This window comes from Berghia stephanieae, chromosome 15 (assembly GCF_034508935.2).
Source record: "Berghia stephanieae isolate SIO BIC M18660-M18661 chromosome 15, UCSD_Bste_1.3, whole genome shotgun sequence".
Classification (NCBI taxonomy): domain Eukaryota; kingdom Metazoa; phylum Mollusca; class Gastropoda; order Nudibranchia; family Aeolidiidae; genus Berghia; species Berghia stephanieae.
In genome coordinates, this window is record NC_088374.1 from 14,807,009 (window position 1) to 14,812,506 (window position 5,498).

At 36.8% G+C, this 5,498-nt stretch overlaps 1 non-coding gene across 1 annotated transcript; it reads left to right on the top strand.

Moving 5' to 3' along the window:
* The first annotated feature begins 5,183 nt into the window (after positions 1-5,183).
* Trnal-uag (transfer RNA leucine (anticodon UAG)) lies at positions 5,184-5,265 on the top strand. The gene has a single exon. It is a non-coding gene; the product is annotated as a tRNA-Leu (tRNA).
* Positions 5,266-5,498: the final 233 nt, after the last annotated feature.

Genomic DNA, 5,498 nt, shown 5'->3' on the forward strand with positions numbered 1-5,498 from the left:
TATTTATTTATTTATTTATTTATTTATTTATTTATTTATTTATTTATTTATTTATTTTATTTTATTTTATTTTATTAATTTATTTAATTGATTTTATTTATTTGATGTATTATACACACACACACACACACACATACACACACACACACAGTATTACATATTCCAAGTGACGTCATGAATTGGTTTATAGCTCCTTAAGCACAGTGACTTGTTTCTATCTGTTATGTTGAAGGAGTCGTCGGATCAAAGTACATACGATATCAATAAATTATATCTATTCTTATCTAAGAAATGGGTCTGATCTTGTAACATTAACATAATAAAGTCTGTCGTTGGTAAATAATTACTCTGTTTACACATGTGTGTTTATGTGTGTGTTCGCGTGTATAATTATATATATATATATATATATATATATATATATATATATATATATATATATATATACTTTTCTTAAGAGAAGGGAGAGAAAGAGAGAGAGAAAGAGAGAGAGAGAGAGAGAGAGAGAGAGAGAGAAATAGAGAGAGATAGAGAGAGAGAAATAGAGAGAGAGAGAAAGAGAGAAAGAGAAAGAAAGGAAGAAAGAAAGAAAGAAAGAGAGAGAGAGAGAGAGAGAGAGAGAGAGAGAGAGAGAGAGAGAGTAAGAGAGATATGAAAGGGAATATTAAATCATGAGATTATCGTTTCCAAGAAAACACACCTTTGAGAATTATAACCCTTAATTCCGTGTTGTGTGTTATAGCTAATGTACATTCTACAGGACACACACACACACACACACACACACACACACACACATCCTCTTTTTGATCCTTATAGATAGAATGCGTTTGGCTAAGAAGCTCACAACATTGCCACCCGGAAGTGTCCGACACATAAAACTGTGTTATCATGAACTGTTATCGTCTGGTTAATGCAGTTCAGTGAAAATTATTCATAAACGTGGATGGCAAAAAAAATTAACAAAGACCTGAGTGACGTCATCTTCGATCAATCTATACAAGCACATGCCAAAATTGTTTTTAGTTGTTGGTTTGTTTTTAAAAGTCAATATGTTTTGTTTTTGTGGCTTTAAAAAAAAATGTAATTGTCATGTTTTTTTTGTGGGGGGGGGGGGGGGGGGGTTGGTGAGGAGGGGGGGGGGGGTTGGGGGGGTGGTATTTTTAAAGATTTTATTAGGCCAGAATTTTCTATTTTAAATTTTGATGAATTAACATTCTTAGACACCAGCTGTTTGGTGTCTCGTCTTGTAATAAAAGGAGCCGAGATTTGGGCGTGGTTAGTAAACAGGTGGATACTAAGTCTCCGAAAAGACTGGTCCCATACACACTTCCAATGATTTTGGAACCGATAGAGTAAAAGGTGCAGCGTCAAGAAGGTTCTATCCTAGTGTTGTACTTGACCTTTTCAAAATATTATCCATAACAACAATGTTAAAAGAACCCCATTAATACGATTCAACAGTCGTGACGTCACTTCCTTCCTAATGACGCATGGTAACTTAGCAACACTGGCTCTAAACTATGGGAACAATGGCGGACGCCCGTATGAAATATTTCTCCGGCGAGCATAAAAGCGTATCCAGAGGGGAAAAAACCCCATGAATTTGATCATCTTTTGACTTTAACACATTCTGATCACATGACATATGAAAAGTTCTAGCCAGCTTGAAGAATAAACAGTAATTATTTTCTTTGTTTAGAACCAAGATGGCTGCCGTTGCCGGGCGGCGTGACATCAGACTACTGAATCAAATTGCATTCAGTTATCATGCCTGCAAATGTTGTCCGCTTAGGTAATTTACTCACAACATTCCGTCAGTCGGATATAACGTATCAACTCATAAGGCTGTGCGTAACCTTGACTGTTTATAGATAGTTCGAAGATGACGTCACTCAGGCCTTTGTTATTGTTTTTTGCCATCTGCGTTTATGAGTAATGCTCACTGAACAGTATCAACCCGACTATAAACGTTCATGGATACACACAGTTTTGTGTGTTGGTCCGATGAACTTCCGGATGGCAATGTTATGAGCTTCTTAGCCAAGCGCATACTATCTATAGTCTGATTGACACATTTTAATGAAAACTACTCATAAAAATGGCTGGTTAAAATAAAAACAAAGAGTCAATTTCATGCTATCTATAGATAGTATGCGCTTGGCTAAGAAGCTCATAACGTTGCCATCCGGAAGTATAACGGACCAACACACAAAACCTTATGTAACCATGAACGTTTATAGTCTAATTAATACAGTTTAGTGAGAATTACTCATAAACGCGGATGGTAAAAACCAATAACAAAGACCTGAGTCACGTCATCTTCGAACTATCTATCGACAAAGAGTTGTGTGACGTCATAACATTAATTTTTCATTGCGTCAGTGTCTTGTTATGACGCAATATGACGTCAAACACAATGAGGTCGTCATTTTAGTGCAACGTAATCTAATAATAACTTGGAATTGACTGGGTTGTGAACCTTCGCCTCAAAACGGTATGAAGTCGGGTTTCGTAAGATGTTGAAAATTGAATTTATAGCAAGAAATATCAGACTTGTGTTGAGTTTATCCGATTTCTTGAGGAGAATGGATACCACATTTCAGGGTGCTAATGCCAACTGTTTAGATTTTGGACCAGTTTAAAATTAAATTCGGCTTATAAGTATACGGTTCGTTCCGACATAATACCGTTTTGAGACGTTGGGTCACAGTTAACCCCTGTGTTGGGGTCAAATCTATATATAGAAACGTTATAAGATATCGGATGTCAGGATGGCAATGTCTGATCCAATTCACAGGTGGGCAGACGTCTTAATGGTGATTGTCGTATCTGTCTGAATAAACACAGACTGTCTGTGGGATGACAGGGGGGTATCGTTGTTGTTGATAACAGGTTGTGAAATGATGATGATGACGATGATGGTAATGGTGGTGATGATGAAGATGATGATGATGGTGGTGGTGGTGGTGGTGGTGGTGATGATGATGATGATGATGATGATGATGATGACGACGACGACGACGATGATGATGATGATGATGATGATGATGATGATGATGATGATGATGATGATGATGATGATGATGGTGGTGAAGATGATGATGATGATGATGATGATGATGATGATGATGATGATGATGATGATGATGATAATCATGGTTATGATGATGATGATGATGATGATGATGATGATGATGATGATGATGGTTATGATGACGATGATGATGATGATGATGATGATGATGATGATGATGATGATGATGATGATGATGATGATAATCATGGTTATGATGATGATGATGATGATGATGATGATGATGGTTATGATGACGATGATGATGAGGAGGATTACTGGACGTAAAAGAGCGAGTATGGATGATCTATATTGACGACCAGCACTTAATTACAAGAGAACATAAGATGCCGTCACTTTGAAACCAGAAGATCGTAGTTTCACACTTCCAATGAGATTGGAACCAGTTATTGTTTGTCACATCACACTTTTGTTCTCTATTTATAGTCCGGTTAACGCTATAGTAGCCGGTGTGAACTCCATGGCCTCTGAACCGCTGCATTGACAGACATAACCTTGCTTCAAACACAGACTGATAGATAGATGAATATTGACCTTTTTTATATAGAGAGAATGCGCTTGGCTAAGAAGCTCATAACATTGCCATCCGGAAGTATAACGGACCAACACACAAAACTGTGTATATCCATGAACGTTTATAGATAGAATGCGCTTGAGAGTTCACAACATTGCCATCCGGAAGTATAACGGACCAACTGACAAACTCTGTGTAACCATTAACTTTTTTGTCTGGTTAATACAGTTTAGTGAGAACAACTCACAAACGCGGATGGCAAAAACAATAACAAAGGCCTGAGTGACGTCATCTGCATACTATCTATAGTCGTGTTAATACAGTTCAGTGAGTATAACTCATAAACGAGGATGGCAAAAAACAATAACAAAGACCTGAGTGACGTCATCTTCGAACTATCTATAGAGCAATATCCACTAATTGTGCTCAAAGCGGCGCTTTACAAGGGGTCCCTGACCAACAGCAGCCTTTAACATACCTAATTGAGGCTGGGACATGACGCCTGTTAATCGATGTTACAATTTTTTTTTCGGACAGAGACAACGATGTTAACTGCAATGTATTCATATTACATCTGAGTACGGTGAGAGAATGTATGTAAAGAGACTTTTTCCAAAGACTCAAAAATACGCTGAGCGAGGCTCGAACCCAGGACCTTTCCAATCCGAAAGCGAGTGTCATACCACAAGACCACATAGACGCACATCTACCCTCAAGCACAGACTGACAAACTGTACTAATGATTAGGGCTGGGCGGGTACCCGGGTACCCGCGAGTACCCGCGGGTAATAAAGTTAAACCGGGTACTCGGGTAAAAGGGGCGGGTAACGGGTACCCGCTACAACAAATGGAAACCGAACTGAGAGTGATAATTTTTGGCGGTTTTAATATTTTTGAACAAAAATTGGAAATAATATAATTTTATTTACATATTTACATTTACATGAAATTTTTTCAAAAGATTTTCCTACTGTATTGTTCAATTACATTGATTTTTTTGTTTTATTTGTTAACACACATTTGATTCAATTTTGGAATCAATAGGTTAAGACTATATTATATTAGTTCTTATCTTTTAAAGGAATCTCAGGTATTTTTATTTTATTTATTATTTATTATTTTTTTTTTCATTGTAGTTAATTATCTTTGTTTCTTACTTCAGTTTCGCTCCATTTGTTGTAACAAATAATAAATTAATTTAAAAAATAAAAAAGACCCCCCCCCCCCCCCCCCCCCCCCCCCCCCCCACAAAAAAAATTTTTTGGGACAAAAGTCACTCCTGCCACGGGTACCCGCGGGTACCCGGGTAATCAGACCACTACCCGGGTATTACCCGGGTAATGATTTGGGCGGGTAATCCCAGCACTACTAATGATATAAGCACAGGTCACACAACACTATCAACACATGTGTTAAACTATTTACATAATTAACAATGTAGATAAGATAAGACATATCGATCAGAATGCAATTCAATATGACGTATTTCACAAAGGATAACAAAACTATTTTTAGACTGGATAGGCAATACCTTCTGAAATAGGATAAATACAAAGCGTCCTGTCGTTGTGAGGTAGCGTGGCCGAGCGGTCTAAGGCGCTGGTTTTAGGCACCAGTCTCTTCGGAGGCGTGGGTTCGAATCCCACCGCTGCCATTTATTTTTTTTCATATCTTTCTTTTTTCTTTTCCATTTTTTCTATTTTTCTGTTTGCTCTTTTGTGTGTGTGTTTTTTTTTGTTTTTTTTTTTTTTTTAATTTTTTTTTTTTTTATTTTTTGCTGGGGATGCATTTGTTGTTTGTGTTATTTTATGTCTATTCTTTTCCACAATGTCAACTAATAATAATAATAATAATAATAATAATAATAATAATAATAATAATAATAAT